The sequence below is a fragment of the Pan troglodytes genome, chromosome 7 (assembly GCF_028858775.2).
Source record: "Pan troglodytes isolate AG18354 chromosome 7, NHGRI_mPanTro3-v2.0_pri, whole genome shotgun sequence".
NCBI classification, from domain to species: domain Eukaryota; kingdom Metazoa; phylum Chordata; class Mammalia; order Primates; family Hominidae; genus Pan; species Pan troglodytes.
In genome coordinates, this window is record NC_072405.2 from 102,682,966 (window position 1) to 102,702,375 (window position 19,410).

A 19,410-nucleotide genomic window follows, 5' to 3' on the forward strand; every position below is an offset into this window, starting at 1 on the left:
CTTCTCCCACCACCCCTTTACCCAGCAAACTCCTTCATAGCCTTCTAGTATTAGGCTTCTCACAAAAAGCCTTCTCTAACCCAGGAATCAAGAGTTAGGTGTTGCTCTAGTGTTTTTCATATTTTCTCTTTTCTTGTCTCTCTCTTCCTGAAAAAAAGGACAAACTTCATGAGGTCGGTGGGACAAACATTTTTAAACTTGTTTGTTTCTTAAGAGTTGTGTCTATTGCTCCTAGCTAAGTGCTTTATATATAGTAGGTATTCAAGTAAATATTTATTGAATGAATAAATTTCAAGCCATCCAGGATCTGTCTTGATCAGGCCATATCCCCTGCATGACCTCTGGACATACTACTCTTCTTATTCCCCAATCATTTCTTGCTCATTCTGGCTTCTCTGACTTATACTTTTCCTAAATGAAGAATCTTTATCTTTTCCCCATCCTTGCCCAGCAAGACCCCTCCATGGACACTAACCATAAGTCAGGATCTGCTGAATTCTTCTTCACCATGGAGCCCTCTCTGACCAAGACACTTGTGACTGTGACTGCATCCTTTTATAAACTTCCCATGTAATGTTTATTATGACTCCGTGCCACTTAAGTCAGGCTTTGCTGTGTGTTTTAACTTTTTTGGAGGGGAGGGGAAGGAGGAAGAAACTCAGGTGAAGAAGGTTGAATTAATAATACTCTGTTTTAACTTTGTATGAATTTACAATATATGTCTCAAGAAGACTGAAAGATTTTTAAAGGTAATAATCATATACTTGCTTCTAATATTCATAGTCCACAGAACAATATTAGGCACATAAAAAATAATCAATGTTTTTATATGAATAAAGTAATTTTGATTATGACTCCATTACAGAATTGTACTAGACAATAGGAAAGGAACCACAGTAGTTGCTACATAAAATAAACAAAGGTAATTAAACTTTCATCAGTTGATAACAAAATTCTGGATTTAGGTTTAAACTAATGGTCAAGATGTGGTTGAGGCCAAATGACCTATAAGTCTAGATCCTGAAGTGAAAAATATTCTTCCCACTTAAAGAGGGCATTAAACTCTTTGAAACCACTGAGGTACCAGGGCCAAGATCTTGCTACATAAGGTTATTAAGTTGTGTACAAGTAACCTTAAATGATTGATATTCCTCAATGTGGTTTATTTAAACCAAACAAATAAATTATTTACCTGAAAGACACAGAACAATCTACTCTTCCTTTCCTCCCTCCTCTCTCTATTCTTCCACAGACATTTATAAATAATTGCACTGGACAGAGAGGTAAATGCATGTCCATATAGGTGTCCAATAGCTTCTTGATGACAGTTTCATTTCTGTGCCATGAATAAAAACAGTAAGACTAATTTAAAGAAGTGAGTTTTTTGACAATGAATTAAGAATGATGAATTAATAATGTTCTCCAGCGATCCATGATTTCTTCCATTTACAACAGTCATTAATAAAGGAACATGTTCTATGTTTAGTTAGCATGATTCTATAGGAAATCTAATAGTTCAAAGACAGTCTATAACTGTTCACTCTACATCTTCCAATTGTGTTCAAATAAGATGGCAATTTTTAACTTGAAATTAGGATTTATGCATACCATTTGAAGTCTGTAAGCAAATACATACAAATATGAAACAATTTATTTATAATATTGAACAAACATGACATATTGTACCTGTTTTGCCTTCATTAGGAACCTTGTGTGTCTCTCTGCTCAGACATCGCTTCTTTTTTTTTGAGACAGAGTCTCGCTCTGTAGCCCAGGCTGGAGTGCAGTGGTGCAATCTCGGCTCACTGCAAGCTCCATCTCCCAGGTTCACGCCATTCTCCTGCCTCAGCCTCCCAAGTAGCTGGGACTACAGGCGTGTGCCACCACGCCCGGCTGATTTTTTGTAGTTTTAGTAGATGGGGTTTCACCGTGTTAGCCAGGATGGTCTCGATTTCCTGACCTCATGATCTGCCTGCCTCGGCCTCCCAATGTGCTGGGATTACCGGCGTGAGCCACCACACCCAGCCCAGACATTGCTTCTTAGCATATGCACCTCAAGTGGTGTCTCAAATTAGTGAGAACATTCACCTTAACTCATTAGCTGCATTATTGGACAGAGACATACTACTTGCTTGAGACTGTCATGTTGATTATCTAAACAATGATGGTAAACTTGTCATGCTATTTGTTGTAATGAAGTAATGATATAATTGTACATGAGGCTGAGTTAGTAGAATTACATCTGTTTATTCTGTTTACATGGGTAGTTTTGTTTTTGATAGTGAAAGCGAGAGTGATTTAATATGAACACATGCTTATTTTACTTTTAAATTGTTATTCTATTTGGGAGCTAGTTTTATTATTATCTCTTCTTACCCACCCATAAAGCTATCAGATTCAATACCTTATCTGCCTTAAACGTATAAAAAAAACTTTGTGTTTGAATTAGTTATTGAATGTTCTGAATAGATAAACCTCATGACTTCAGTTTTCACCACAGTTGTTTCTCTCTCAATTCATAATTCAAACTCACCATAGGTTCAATTTGTGAAATCAATACACTACAACCATAGATTGTGTCAAGTCAAACTGACGCTGGTATTGAACTTCTGAATTTGAGACCAGGTCTTAAAGACAAGGAACAAAAACACCAAGAAGACAGCAGGTGGAGTTTCCATTGCAGATACAGAAGGCAAACACTTTGCAGCTTCCATTAACTTTCAACTTAACCTGCGATAGAGAAAGAAACGTATAAGGGCGTATTTTTAAATTCTGGGTGATAAAACACACACAATACCATGCAGGCAGGAAGTTAAAAGACTCATCCAAGAGATTCTTTGTCCATTAAGAAGTAGCAAAGCATTGAGATTAATGGCACAGGCTCTGGAATCACTTTGCCTGGCTTTGAATCCTACCTCTATAAACTAATAATTTTTAATCTTGAACAAGATAGTTAATTGCATTGGTATTTCAGTTGCATTTACACAATGAATATAATATAATACTTAACTCACAAAGTTGCTGTGGTCTTTGAACAAATTAATACTTTATCTCATGGAATATGACTCATTATATTTTATAAACCAATAAACAATGCCAAGTAAACAATAATTTCCTATAGGTTGTCAAACATAGCCCAATTCCAGAGCCATGAATATGTGAAAGAAAATATTCATTTTAGGATTGATAAAATATGGTCCATATGAACACTTAGATCAGTGTCTGACAGATTTTTACATGCATATTAAATGTTGGCTGTTATTATTTATGATGTCCAAGTAATAATCATACTAATAATTATCAATAAGCTGTATTTATGTTCCCATTTTCCTACTTCTGGAGAAGGGAGAATTGTGTTCTTCTACAAAATGGTGTCATTAGGAAGATAAATATTTAGCTGGTAATGATAGCTGGTATTTCATTGATATTTAAGGATGACTCTAGGGAACTGCTGATTAGGTAGGATCACACACCTTTCAGTGTTCTACATTTACCCCTCCTAAAGTCACAAACAGCTGGGGGACAGGGTCTTCCCTCATGGGTGGAGGAACTGTCCCTGAGTCAAAGTTAGAATATATGAGGCCTCGTGCTTCTTAATAGACAATATAAAGACTATTGTAATCTTTAGAACAATAACAGTTTGGAACTTCAAAAATTACAGAAAATAAGATCAACTTACTGATGCAAGCAACTCACTCTTATTCATGAAATAATGGCATTTGCAGCAACCTGGATGGAACTGGAAACCATTATTCTAAGTGAAGTAACTCAGGAATGGAAAACCAAACATCATATGTTCTCTCTTGTAAGTGGGAGCTAAGCTATGAGGATGCAAAGGCATAAGAAAGATACGATGGACTTTGGGGTCTCAAGGGAAAAGGTGGGAAGGTGGCGAGGGATAAAAGACTATACATTGGGTACAGTGTACACTGCTCAGCTGATGGGTGCACCAAAATCTCAGAGTCACCCCTGAAGAACTTATCCATGTAACTGTGAGCTAGTGTGTGTGTGTTTGTGTGTGTGTGGTCTTTACCCATATATTCATAGACTAAAACTTGGGTGACTTTAGTAAAGAATAAATAAGCATCGGAATACGGTAGGTTCCTAAATTCTTCTCTTAAGCAGGAAGCAGTAAATATTGTTTATTGAAGGAATGAAGAATTAAACCATCATAATAAATGAAAAAATTAGGAATAAAATTAAAAAATGAGACAGTAGGGTCTGGCAGAATGGCTGAAAGAGGGATGTCACCTTTTAGCCAAAGTGCTCGCCTTGTCATCTCACCCAGAACCAGGGTCACAACACTTTTGGACAAGAAAGCATATTGCCTAACAGATTAACACAGAAATAAAGGGATCTGCTAAGTCGCTGAAATGCAAAGCAAAGTGCATACACTAAAATGGAGAGATTTGCTTCCCTGACTCCTGGCAGCAAGGTCAGGCATTTCCTTTGCTAATAGCCAGTGAACCAATGAATGACATACCATTAATGGATGTCTTAAGTTATGGGAAGGAATCGGGTTACCCAAATGAGTGTTCTTTCAATGCACTAAAAGGAAATGATCGGCAACCTAGAACTAGAAGAGCTTTTACATTAAAGAGTTTCCTTTACATCTTGAAATGTGCACCACTAGGTTAGTTAAAAGGAAATGAAGGATGACTAAACTCCTAAAGGAAAAGAAAGTAGTGTGTTCTTGGTGACAAGTTGGGGCAAATCTTCATTCATGACTGGTGGCCAGGTTCCCCACTCTGGAAACAAATAGAATTCTAAAATAAAAGTGTTAATTGCTGTTAAGATAGAGAATGGTGAGTGAAGAGTGATGGAGTTCTAGTGTCAGTTCAGTTATATATGTTCTTATATATGTCAATGAAAACGTACCACAATTTGCCTAAAGAAAAAGGCAAGAATTTGGTTTCTTGGGTTTCTGCATGCTTGGTATTATCATAACACAGCTAGACTAGAAGGGTAAAGCTATAGAAACTCCCAGGGGTTGGAAAGGGATTTCTGACCTTCACATAGGATTTCTCGGTTCACTGGATATGTGATATTATTGTGGGATTTTCTCTTAACCCTTAAGTACCTATCTCTTTTGTAGGCACAATAAAACTCGTAAGAGCTATAACTGGGTACACAAAGGCCAATTTGTCATACCATTTAATCACAACAGGGTTCTCATTGTGAAGCATCAGGTCACAATCCCTTTGTCAATTCCTTTAGCTGAAAAAAAGTGAAAAATACCTTTGAGGTGGCTATTTATTGCACTATAGGCTAATAGTACTTGTCCTTCTTTGATAAAGTAACAACTCGCTTCTGGGGTCATTGTTTCATCTTTCTCCATGTCCTGTACTGCTGATTCAAGTATAGTAATACTGACTTCAAAGGGAGCTTACTAGTGCATGGAGAAAGACAGGAAACATGGCGGGAATATTTAAGAGAGGACTTTACAAGGTCAGTTTTCCTTTTTGCAATGTCCTTATGAGCATCTCAAACCATTTTTTTTCCTTTCTATTTTCAGGAACCAATGGATATTTGGCCCATTTCTTATCCACAACCCCCATTAAAGTCATTAAAATGTTTCATTTAAATTCTACAGACAATACAATTAATACATGGATTCTTCTGGTCTGTGTATGCAATTCATACTACCTTGCTTAGAAGCACTCTCACCAGTGCCCTGTGGATGAAATCAGAATTTTGATTCCAACTTACATCACCTTCCTTGGGCATAAATACATTTGAGAAGACGATGAAAACCAGATATCAAAATGTTGCTTTTCTTGATACAGCACCACATTCAGTACCCTCTCTGAGGCTTCTTGTAGTCATCCCCTCTCCTCCAAATTTGCTAATGTGATCATGTTGATAAAGAGTGAATAGATTTAAGTCCTTATTTTCCTTTGAGATTTAGCATAAAGTGCTCCTAAGAACATATCTTATTTATATAAAATGGGCATGCATGCATACACAATCTCTACCTATACCAAAGCATTTTCTTTATTATAATGAGATGTATCTTTCTGGATTTTCTGCACAATCAGACTGTAATTAAGCATAGGAGGCTGCAGGTAAGGGCATGAGATGCATGTTTAATTAAAAGAGAAAATTCTGGTTAAGTATCAATTTGTATGACATTCAATTTACAAGAATTCAGAAAGCTACTCTTTCTTATATATTTCCTTTTATATGTGTGTATGTATTTACACACATGTATGTTTTCACACTGAAATCATATTCTCATTTCATATGCTAGAGTTGCTGCCACATTTACTGCCCCCATCCAAGAAAATGTTGATATATATTGAAAATCTCCATGAAAAATAAAATGCCTGCATAAATTCATGTAGGGCAAATAAAAAAAGCAGCCAGGACCCAGCAGGCTGAGTCAATGTATAGCTTGCATATGGAAACAATGACATGATTGTTTACTCACTGGTTTAATGATATTCACTTTCTCCTAATGGCAACGTGGAAAATGTGAGTACCAGATGCTGCGCCCAGAGCACAGAAGAGAGAACAGGGAAGGTCTAGAGTAAGGAATTTATCCTGACACCATAATGTAGTGTAACTCTTCAGTTTATTAACGCGGTGTTTTTTTTAGGAAAAAATGCTTTGATGTCTGCGGCTTAAATTTCCATATTTTTATAACAGTTCAGCAACAAATTTACATATTTCCTGGAATCTGCAGATATAAAAGCGGTAAAACACTCCAGGCATTATTAGACAGTAGATTATAACCCATTACTATTGTTTCAATTAGCAATGTAAAAGTGACCTGCAGTGTTCAGATGACCCACTAATGGATTTAAACGCTTTCAAATATTAATGCAGGTTTTCTAAAGATGAATCCCAAACCCATTATTCCTGGAACAACTATGAGCTGAAAAGCTGGCAATGATTGTGCATTATGTGGAAAGGCTCATGGTTAATTAAATGAATACCTAGCATTACACTATTCACTTTAGTGCTACAAAATTATTTCTCATTGATTTTTACATTCTGAGTCTGTGATTCAATTTACTTCTGCAATTTGTGTTGTCGTGTCAATAAAAGAGAACTGCTTGAAGATGGAAGCATTAGAGACTGATAAATACATTAAGATCCAATGAAAACTGCAGTTTTCCTATTGTTTTCCTCTATTGAAATATCATTTTTAGCAGCACTTTGTTATGTATTATTAATACAATTTTTGTTTGCTTCCATCTGCTCTCCTCTCCCCTTTTCTATTCAGGAACAGGAATGTTAGTGATTGCTTGAGGGTGAGTAGCTAATTTTTCAGTAACAAGTTCTCTCACTATCAAGAACAAAAGCACCATCAACACAAATCTGTTATTTCGTGTTAAATGAACTAGAAGGCCAGATTCTTCATCAAAGACAGTGTGGGGAGTTACTGTGTGTGGGTGTGTTTTAATTTCAAGGAGCAAATGACACTCCTGTCTGTTAAGCCATGAAAGCCAAAAAATATTAAATAGTTCTAACCCCATTATACAATTTATACACTATAAATATAATCTGATGTATTTATAATGTGCATATTTTATTCAAAAATTATATTACACATTTTACAATTGAATCCACATGTGCATTTTCTCTTTGCAACCTACTTTGACTCAGTTCTATAAAAGTCCAAAATTGTAAGTTGAGATTTGCTGTAACATTTTTTTTCAAAATTTTGCAAACTTCAGCTTCATAGTTTTTGGTGTCTAAAGAAATCTTATGTGCTATTTTCATGTGATTTAGACTCATAATGCAGGAGTTGTTTGGTATATATTGTAAATTTAATATTTCCTGAGAAAAGTTGGTTTACCAGTCAAATACAGCAATCAATATCGTCTACCTAGTTCATTGGAGTTTATGGTGCCCAAACTGTCTCCATGAAGATGCTCATTAGATCTCAACTTATCCCATGTTTAAATTTGTCTGTACTCTCTTTAGAGAACATGGGTAATCAAATCTTAACTAAGCTGTTACATTCATCTCTGAAGGAGTCCCCTTCCATTGTCTACAATCTTCTCACAAAACCCATCTTCAAGACATTAGTTTTTATATTGATCTGAGTTGCTGATTAGAGTTTGACCATTGATAGGCTATAGAGCCTACAACATAGAAAAATTTACAATGAAGACCATTTCACAAATAGTTTTAAGAAAAGAGCATCCTATAGACATGAAATAATCAAAATAATACAAATGAGTGATAAATATAAATTTAACTTCCCTATAAATTAATGAATGCTGATTTAAAGAAATTAGCTGTATTTTGCATATAAAATTGTCAAAGTGGAGAAGAGAGCATAGTATAATATTTAATAGTGGTGACAGAATATATATATATATATATATACACATATACATACATACATATATATATCACTGGTGGGATGTACAGAGATGCAACTTTTCTAAAGGTAGTTTGGACATAAAGTATTTTTAAATTTTGTAAATTTTTTATACCTTCCACTCTAAAATTCTACTTTTTGGAATTTAAGCTCAAGAAAAAATTATAAATATGTATAAACATTTAGTTATATAAGCTGTTCATCTAGACCTTATTTCAAGTGTCATTTATGAGAATAAAAAATTTGAAAGCATCCTAAATGTTTAAAATGAGGAATATGTTAATAAATTATGGTACTTAGTATAATTAAGTATTATTAAAGGATGTAAAATAATGTACAACAATATTTAATGACATGGAAATATACTTAGATTATATTGTTGGTTGAATAAGATACATTTCACACACACACACACACACACACACTTGCTCACTCACTCACAAGTAACCAAACATTGTAGGATGTGTACTATGGAGTCTTATTTGGTATTTAATGTTAGGATAATTTTGAAGGTATCCCAAAGGATTTAAATTATAATTTTAAATGATTTTTATATAAAAAGGTAACTCCTTTTTATTCTAGAGCAATTCAAAATGATTTTAAACAAAACAAAGAAAACCTACTTATTTGAAAATCCATATGAAGATATATAGAAAAAGAAGGTAGACTGGAAGGATATATAAGAAAATGTTAACAGAGATTTATAACTGGTATGTTGTAAGTTATTATTTTCTTGTATTTTTAAATATTTATACGAATAATATGGATAATCTATTTTTAGTACTTAAAAATATGATTGAGAAATCTTATTTAGTTATCCTACACAAAAACCAAGAGGAAAGAAATCCTTGTAACTCTTATGGATGGAAAGATGGGACAATTAGAAACAGCCATGGACCTGTCAACTAGGAACAACTGGTGTTGCTGTCAAAAAAAGTGAATTAGAATCCCAACTCTGAGTTACTAGCTGGGGGACCCTAGGCAACTCACTTAACTTCTCTGGGCTTCAGTTTCTTCTGAATATACCTATATCTCTTAAAAGGGAAATGGTCAAATGCGAAAAGAAAATTCCTGGCTTTGTTACATCGGAATGTTGAGATGTAATGAGTTCTGAGAGGGCTGCACATGCTCTTAAATACTGCCCGTTTCTCACCCCTGTTCCAGTTCAATGCTTAACTAACTATCCCAAGTTGTATATGCTTAAAAACCAATATGACTTTTACCTTGTGACATTTGCTTCAAAGGATTTTCTGTTATTCAAATGAAATATATCTTTTCAGAAGAGAGCAGGGCAATTAGTAATCAAGCCATGTTCATAACACTTTGTCTCCAGTAATTAGTAAAACGTCATCATTGGAGTTGTGGCCTTTGCCTGAGCTCCAAGAGAGCAGGGCCCACCCAAGCCATGTTCTACTTGCGACTGTAACCCCTACGTCTGCACATAGTAGGTTCATATCACCAAACACATTGATGTGACTCATCCAAATGACAGTTCCAAGATTTATGCTCTGCATTTTGATAACAATTTTTCATCTCTTGGTAGCAAAATTGAAATAAGTCACTAATACATGATTATATAATGCTTTGCTTATTATTTAGCTACTAAATAAAAATTGTATAATATGAGAAGAACAAGAAGAGTTTATGCTTTTAGGAACCTGGGGCTCACGTTCAGTAACCAAGAACTAGCTCTTTCCTTTGTCAAAGGCCCTATCACATGCTCTCATCCCCCTCCTCCATCTCATAAGTCAAAGTTGCACAGCTTGGAACTGGGTCCTGGCTTGCACCCCTCAGGCAGTGCCTGAAGTGTGGCTGGCTGGTGAAGATGGCCAAGAGTAGGCCGTTGGGCACAGAGCACTCTTTATTAGGTCACTGGGGAAGGAGATTTTTTTAAAAAAGATTTCTTTATAATAGAACTGTTCAGTATCCAGACAGTAATTCAGTAATCACTGTGGCTGAAGGTAGACTCTAAGGATGAACACAGTTTCTAGAATCTGGCTTGGGTTCATCAGATTTGCACCGAGAACCAGATTGGCTGGTTCTCAGTGCAACACATTTACAGGAGAAACAATTTTAGGCTTTTAGTACCTCAGTATGCGCATCCTCAAAATGGGACTACTTACAATATATAAATGTATATAAATCCTACGACTGTTATGAAGATGAAATTAGTTAATATAGAGAGAGCACATTAAGCAGTGAAAGTACAGGGCAGGTTCTTAAATGTTAGTTCCTACCAATTACAATGATTACTACTTGACTGCTCCCGCTGAAGGTCTGACCAACATTTCGAGAGGCTTTGTTGGAGGTGAGACAGAGCAAACTGCAGTCTCTCTAAGCTGAGTAGTAAAGTGAGTGAGAAAATGGCTCAGATTATTAAAGCCATGAAGATATTGGACTAAAATTCCTTTACAAATTCCTTCATTCTTTACTTGGTAGGTACAAATCTGGCTATTAATATTCAGAAGGCATAGTTTTATAGCTGAAAGAAAACAGGGTGCGTTCAGCTTAGTTTAGTCTTCCATTGAAGGGTAGAATGAATTGCTAAGTGTTAGCCAGCCTGCTGCAGGGTTAAAACTAGTTCTCTTGCCTCACAGCCCTGGACTCGCTCACTGTATCTATTTCTCTTAATGGCTTAGAAGAGACTATTTTTAAATTAGACCAAACAACAACAGCAAAAAAACAAAACAAAACAAAACAAAACAAAAGACTGCAGCTCTCTTAAGTCTTAGGGCATTGAAAGAGACTTTTTTTGGCAGTATTGTATTTTATAAATCACCTTATATATTGGATCACCCACATACACACATGCACACACACACACACACCCTCTTAATTATTAACCAATAGGCCTCTAGATCTCTAGATCCAGGGCTTACAAATACATTTTTTACAGGAAAATTCAAGATCCCATGCGTAACTGCTTTTTCAGTAGTGTTTTGCAGAGGAATGACCAGAATGATACTGGAGCCTGAGAAACTTGCATCCAGGGCATGGATTGGCTGCATAGCAACTGTGTTGTCCCCAGGTTCTAGGAAGCACTGGTGGAGGACCTCATTGTCTGCTGCAATATAAAAGGAACATTTGATCAGAGCATGTCACTCTCATTCATTTTGAAAACAACATGCAGAGTTAAATGAATCCAGTGCTGAAGTATGCAGCTCTCCATGCTGTAGAAGGGAGCATTGTCAGTTGATGAAAATTCTAAACTGATAGTTTAGGATGGTGTCAGAAATTGTACTTTCCACAAGTTAACTTACCAGAGAATATGGCACTCTTCACATTTGACCAAAATTTACATGACATTAATTTTGTTTATGTGTTTATCTACACTATCTTTACTTGCACCATTACCTTGATTGATACACAAACAGATAATAAGATAGAAACATTGGAATAACTACAACATAAGTAACGAGGGGAAAATAGTTTGATGAAAATAGGGTGAAATAATAAAAAAGGAGCATTTCATAATGAAATAGACAAAAAGCACATTTTGAATATGCATTTTCTTTTAAACATTTTCTCAAATTTGATGATATTCATTTTATTTGAAGTTATCTAAGATTAACTTAATACCGAGAGAAAAAAATTCTCTGTGTTATATCATAAAAGCTACAAAATCTAATTAGATAGCAGAAATTTGATAGAAATTATTATAGCCATAAAGAATTAGAACATAATAGTACAGATTTTAGGAACTTACTATCTAAGGTAGGTAGTGCATACATTATTAAGCTATGTGAAAGTCATCTAGAGAAATATTTATTCAGTAGTGAACTAAATTAGGTTACTGAAGATTATTAAGGTCACCATAAAGACATTAAACCACGGAAAGGAAGGGGAAAAATTCTGAAAATACAATCAATGGAATGTAAAGTGTCTGAAATCCACAAAGAACAGAATATGTGTTTGTCAGACATGTTGGATATACTTTTGAATTGTTATATAAATCGCTTTCTTTTTCAAAAGCATTAGGAAATACATTTTACATAATATGATCAGAAAAGGAAAACTGCATTTTGTGCAAAGCTTCATTTGAATTCATTATCTTTGTTATGGCTTAACTAGCCCCAGCTTCTCACCTCTAATCATAACAGACTCCTTCTGGTTTAATTATGTTTCAAGTTCTGAAGATGAGTTAACCACTTACACAGGGAATTTGACTTCATTGACCAGTAAAAGAAAAAGAAGTCTATGTTTTGATTGGCCATTTAACTGACCAATATGTTGGCTTCTTAAGATGGTTCTTTTTCAGTCATCCTACTGAACTACCCAACATACAGATAGGATGCAAGAGGATCCCCTCAGACACTACAAAACAAATAGAATTATAAGTCAGTTTTTCATTAAATGCATAGCAGAGAGGCTGAGAACTGAAACAGAGAGGACTTCCACTCCACTGAAGGAAATTGTACCTTTAGAGACCAAATGGTGAAGAAAATTGCTAGAAAGAGCAGGACAATTTAACCTGAAGCTTGACTGCACATCCTATCCTTTTGTCCGGCTAAAAAAATCAATTTCTCAGTTTACCCTGACAATGTTAATTGTAGGGCTGACTATATCACAGAAGAGCAAACACGAGATTAGATCTGAAAATATGTAATTTACTTTGGCAATCAAATAACAATGAAACTATTAAAATATAACACCCCTTCCACTTATCTATTGAACATGTGTTCTTAACAGATTCTGAAATACATGTTCACCATACACACACATAATATAGTTTCTTACAAAAAGTAATTGAAAAACTAAACGTTCATTGTCTAAATATCAGGGTTCTGGGAAAGTACTACTGACTTTTACATTGTGTTTTATGACATTTTTTCCTATTTTGAGGCTATAAAAAAACAGATTTTATACTCATTATTATTGTCTTTTTTAGATTCTGAAGACATTAAACCAAGAGCAATGATGTTTAGGCATGAAAGAGCTTGCTACTGGATGATCACTCTTCAGAACTGTAAATTTTGGTGCTAGCACACCAACATGGCACATGTATACATATGTAACAAACCTGTACATTGTGCACATGTACCCTAAAACTTAAAGTATAATAAAAAAAAATTTGGTGCTAGCTTGAATTAGCTCTATGAAATTAACCAATGTCTATTCTCAATACCCATTTTCCAGTATAAGATTTGCTGGACACTATTTCAAGTTTCCAAGTTCCTAGTTTTCAATGAGAAAAGACAACTTTCTGTGATCAGTAATGTGACATATTCCTAAATGTAACCAAAATAACTTGCCTATCTTTAAAATGAAAATCATAAAGAAATGGAGAGTTTAAAATAGAGAAGGAAAACCAAAAGAAAGCAACATGATTCTTAAAGGAATCACTTGTATTTGAAATGGAAATTATGCAAAGACTATGGAAATATTAAGTCCACAGTCATATTATATATGTATATGTATACCTTAATGAGATTCCACTAAAATTCTGTGAGCTGAAATTCACTGTAGGTAAGAAAAACTAAAAGTGTTATTCTACTGGACCTTACCTTCCTTGGAGCTCAGTGTATCTGATGTAATAAATTCACACTTTGCTGTGTTAAATTTGTTCATACAATAGAAGCTCATAAAAAAGAATATAGACTAAAGAGTAAGTTGCATAATGAGATTTAGTCTATGTAAAATATGTCCCAGAAGAAATGTCCTTTACTTTGATCATATCCCTTGAAACAAGATCCCCTGCTGGAAACCACAATAAATGAGAGCTTGGGAAAAAACTCGTCTGGCAGGCAAGCTTGCCTTTTAAAACAAAAGTTCACCAAGCCCACCAAGTCCATGATCCTGGGGTGGGCTTAATTAATGTCAATGAAATCTCCGAGGTTTCCTGAGGATTAAAGAGAAAATAAATCTCTCTGGATTCTCCATGCCTTCCTCTCTGAGATACTCAAGATTGAAGACACACACACACACACACACACACCACCTGTGTGTGTGCACATATTACACCCATATGCACACATGTGCACACACATTCAGGTGCACATATACAGAGAGTAGGTGTCTATTTCATTATGCAATGCTCTTTTAAAAAATTTAATTTTTTCAGGGTAGGTTCACATGTCACTTTACTATAATTCTCAACATGGCTCTAGAATGTCAACAGCTATATTGTCTCTTGTCATCAGAATGATTTAGCATATTTCTCGGAGTGGACATAATAACATTTCTGTATTGCCTTTCTATTCTGTCATTGACTCATATTTTTATTAAATGCACAGTGATGCTCTGTCAAGCTCAACTGAAAAGACATACCTGAGTAGAATCTTCAGTTATTTTTCATTAAAATTTTATTTCATGTGAAATAATTCCTCATTGAATTAAAAGGGCTTTTTTTTTTTCCCACCAACTGTGCACTCTATTTTATTTCACTCAGAGTCAATGAGATTCTGGGCCTGATTACACATCCTTTTATCAGAAACAAATTAATACCAATGCCAATAAAATATTTAATTTTATTTTATATTGGTTATGTATAAAGAGACTTACCAAGAGCATGTTCACAGATCATAGCAACCATGTTGTCCCCCAAAAATGAAAGAGGAGGCTAGAGATCAGCTTTCATTAATACCTAAATATAATATATAGCTAATGCTGATTCCCTGGCCTGGAAGTAGCAATTCCACCCTGTAAATAACACATGTGACTTTCAGCATGAAACACACACATGCAATACATATAAAATACACAATTTTCAGAACCGTTAAGCTGCTGTACCACACCCAAGGAAACAATCATATTCACTCCCCATCCACATCCTGAACAATGATTATTTTTATGAAAATTCTCTTTCAGTTGTTCTTCTCCTACCTTTCCAATTATGCCAGCCACATCATTTTGAGCCTCTGAGTCTCTTTAAAAGTTTTGTTATGCAGACTTCAATTTTCTAAACATCTCAGAAATACACAAGTGGTCTTAACAAATATAGTGCGACTGCCGTGTGGTTTCGTGTTGCTTTTGTAGTTTCTAAGACACTCTAGCATTATTTAATTAGCTAAAATTTCTTCTCTCTTGAGAAATGGAAACTCAATGAAATGTCAACAATGCTGTCAGTCTGCTTCAGGCTAAACTCATTACACAAAAACTAAAGGTAAAAATAGTACAAGGCAGAATTCTTTGTCATAATTTTGAGGCCCACACCTTATGCCAATGAAATCCATATGTGATTCAATGAAAATGCTAAATTGGGAAGAGTAGCTAATAAATTATCTCAACCGAGGCAATAATTGATCAGTCCTTGCATAGAAATTTATCTAATTAGCCAAACAACATATCAAGTTCTGCCGAGGTTTATCTGAGTGCTACATTTATTTCATGATGAACTCTTGCTTTTCAGTTCTGATAAGGCCGAAAAATGCTCTGAGCTGCTCTTTATTCCTAAAATAAATCCTTTTCCCCTGAGAAAGAAAAAAAAAATCATTGTCTTTTTAAGCGAAGTACAGCCAAGAACTGAACAAAAATGCCTCATTTTATCTGAATTATCATGAAGGGTTCGGGATCCATGGGCTCATTACTAAGGATAATAAAATTTCGCATTTTCTGTTGTCTGAGGGTTTATAAAGGCTAAATTTCTTGATTTATTTAAATAGATGATAGGAAAGAGCAAACTACAAAAACAAGTGCTATATACTGAAGGCATGTGAATTACCTCCTTCCCAAGGATAATGCAAATTAGAAGTACGTAAAGCTTTGTCTGCACCTGGGATCTTTAATGAGGATAAAGAAAAATCAGACAGAGATTCTCCTGGGGAAAGAGAGGATCGTTATTTGAATAACCTGCAGTGAATTCTAATCAATGCGACGTGACTTTGAAAATGAATGTGGTCTTTCAACCTGCTATACTTGAGCTGTAATATTAATCATAACTCCATGGTACAGTAAAGCTTATGACAAATGCTTATCCAGTGGACTCAGAAAAAGACTGGCTTGGGTGTGCCAAGGAGAAATGGAACCATGAAAATACAAAGGCTCTTCTCTTTTCCTCCCTGCTAGCCCATTTATTGGCTAGTGTATTCTGTTATCTTTCTTTGATTATCTCTTAACAGGCTGATACAAATTGCATGTCATAACTGTAATTGTTTTCTTTTCTTCAAAGGTGACATTTTACATGTAGCTTATTTCCTGACACAGTCTTGGGAGTGTTATTTAACATTAAATTATATCAGGAAACTGGTGTGCCAATCTGCTAAGGATGCATTAAATAGCATAGCAAACCACTGCAACATGGGAGTGAATTTCAGCTCTGCCTTATTAGAGCACTGCATTCTTTATAAGTGCATCCTGGACCTAAAGAAGGATGAGCATACACATGGCAGATTTCCTGGAATGTTAGATAGAAAAGTGATACTGACTTAAATAATATTTTTTTTAAAAAATCAGCTATCAAGTGTTTTCTGACTTAAAAAATGTAATTAGTTTTTGACAAGTTGACATTAAAAGGCTTACAGCAGAGGCACATAATGCATTAAAGCTAAACTCTCAAAAATCACATGAGGAAGGAAGAAGAAGATAAAATAAACATCTTAAAATCATTTAAATAATCTTTTGTCAGGAAGTAATTCCAGGGAAAGAAGAGGAGTGGCATATTTGTATCGGCCTAATGGAAATAGTGTTTAGTAATCAGAGCTGTTTGCCTGATCATTGTTGTTGCTGTAATGTTCCGAGGTGAACTACAAATGGTGCAACACAGACAGGTCGTCCAGCATGTGCCATTATTTTGTGATGACTCTTGTTCATAAGGCAAAACAGAAGTTCATTCTTCAAGTGCATATTCCCATAGGAGAGTGGTTTCTAGATTTCAGGTGTGAAGTAAAAGGGAATGCTAGATGCTACTCACAAATCTGAAGGCAGCCAAAGTAGACAGATGTACTTCAAAATTACTCTTGTTTTGTAGAATTTAAGAACAAGAGGCTACGTAAGATATCCTGTATTTCATCTCCTGCTTCAATGCTGCTGTCAAATCATCATGGACACACAGATGGAATATATGTTGCAGATAAATGGAATGTGTGCATATGTGTATATATATATGTGCACACACGTATATGTAAATATATATGAGACAGATATAAAATATATATGGAAAGTATACTTGAAATATAAATAGTCAAGTATTTGGTCTGAGTCCACAGACCTGAGAAACAGGAGAGCCAATAAGTGCCCCCGTAAGTCTCTCCTATAAAAACAGAGTGTAAATTCCAGTTCAATGGCAGGAGATCAACATATGATTAACATTTCAACATGTGTACATATATATATGTACACATATATTCAGGTATATACATGAATTTGTACACATATATAGGTATGGAATGTACCAATTTAAATACATATTTGTAGATATAATGTAGATAAATAGAATACTGAACTTGAAGTCACAATCGGTCATCATGGTCCTCATATATTGTCCTTAATGTATTTTTTAATTGTCATTTTAATGATCTTTTACTGACAGTTTTATCCCTAACCAACATTATCGTATGTGAATTATCATGACTTATTTTACATGTGATTGTAAACTTCCAGCCCTAATGCCGAGGATGTCCAACATTTTTTGTCTCTTCCAATGTGTTAAGAAGATAGAACACTGTATGTGGTACACACTAATTTTATCCCCATTTTAGAGATGAGAATTCAGAGTTGTGATGGTTAATTTTGTATGTTAACTTGACTGAGCCATGAGATGCCCAGATATTAGGTTAAATGTTATTTCTGGGTATGTCTGTAAGGATACTTCTGGACAAGATTAGCATTTGAATCACAGGCTAAGTAAAGCTGATTGCCCAGATTGTCCGCTCTAATATGGGTGTGCATCATCCTGTCTGTTGAGGCCTTGAATAGAAAATTCAGAGAAAGGGAAAATGTGCATGAGCACTCTCTCTCTCTCTTTCTCTCTCTCTCTACCTGACCTCTTGAGCTAGATGTTGATCACCTGCCATTGAACTGGAATGTACACTCTGTCCTTGTAGGAGAGACTTACAGTAGACTTACTGACTCTCCTGTTTCTCAGGCCTTTGGACTCAGACCAGAACTACATCACTGACTCTCCTGGGTCTCCAGATCTCAATCTCTCTCTCTCTCTCTCATCTGCCTATCTATTATCTATCTATCTATCTATCTATCTATCTATCTATCTAATCATCTATCATCTATCTCTATCTATCGATCTGTTTGTTTATCTATCTTATCTATCTACCTAGCTAGCTAGCTAGCTAGCTAGCTAGCTAGCTATCATCTATCTATCGCCCTAACCTTCCATTTATTTATCTAATCTCCCGTTGGTTCTGTTTCTCTGAGGACTCTGACTAATAGAAGGATCTTAGGAAGGTTGTGTTAATTTCTCAATTTAATCCAAGTTGTAAGTGGCAGAACTGAAAATAAAATCTATACTTCTAATATTAACTCATGATTCTTTTAAAAAACAAATTTATTGAGTTATAATCTGCATCCTATCAAATTCATGCATAAGTGTACAATTCAATGATTATTAGTAAACATACTGAGTTGTGCATCAATCATCATAATCCAGTTTTAGAAATTTATTCTCCCCAGTAAGATCCCTCATGCCTGTTTACAGTTAATCTCCGTTCCTACCCTTAGCCCTAGGCAACCACTAATCTATTTCTGTGTCTATAGGTTTTACTTTTCTAGATGTTTCATGTAAATGGAATGGTGTAATATAAAGTCTTTTGTGTCTGGCTTCTTCCACTTAGTATAATGTTTCTGAGACCCCTCTCTCTTGTTGCCTCATGCTTTTTATAATGCATTTGTCTACTCTTCACTCTGCTCACTGCTTCTGCTCTATTTTGAGCTGTTTCTATTTTGATCTCAACTTAGGATGGGAAACAAAGAGATGCACTGTAGCATGGTGAAAAAAAAAAACACTAGCATTGAAAGCAAGAAGATCTGGGTTTGGAGTCTATGAGCAAGGCAATTCTATCTCTCAACTACTTCACCTGCAAAATCTTGTTTACTGGAAAGAAAAAATGAGATAAGGCCCAAAATTGTACTTACAAAACCACATAAATAGTATAGTAGTTTATTAATATTGTGTTTATTACAGC

General features: G+C 35.1%; 1 long non-coding RNA gene across 1 annotated transcript; it reads right to left on the reverse strand.

Annotated features, from left to right (window-relative positions):
• Nucleotides 1–1,142: 1,142 nt before the first annotated feature.
• On the reverse strand, nt 1,143–5,217 carry LOC129135744 (uncharacterized). Its single transcript, XR_008536786.2, has 3 exons — nt 5,152–5,217; nt 2,534–2,730; nt 1,143–1,336 (listed from the first exon to the last, which is right to left on the reverse strand). It is a non-coding gene; the product is annotated as an uncharacterized LOC129135744 (long non-coding RNA).
• Between the last annotated feature and the right edge of the window lie 14,193 nt (nt 5,218–19,410).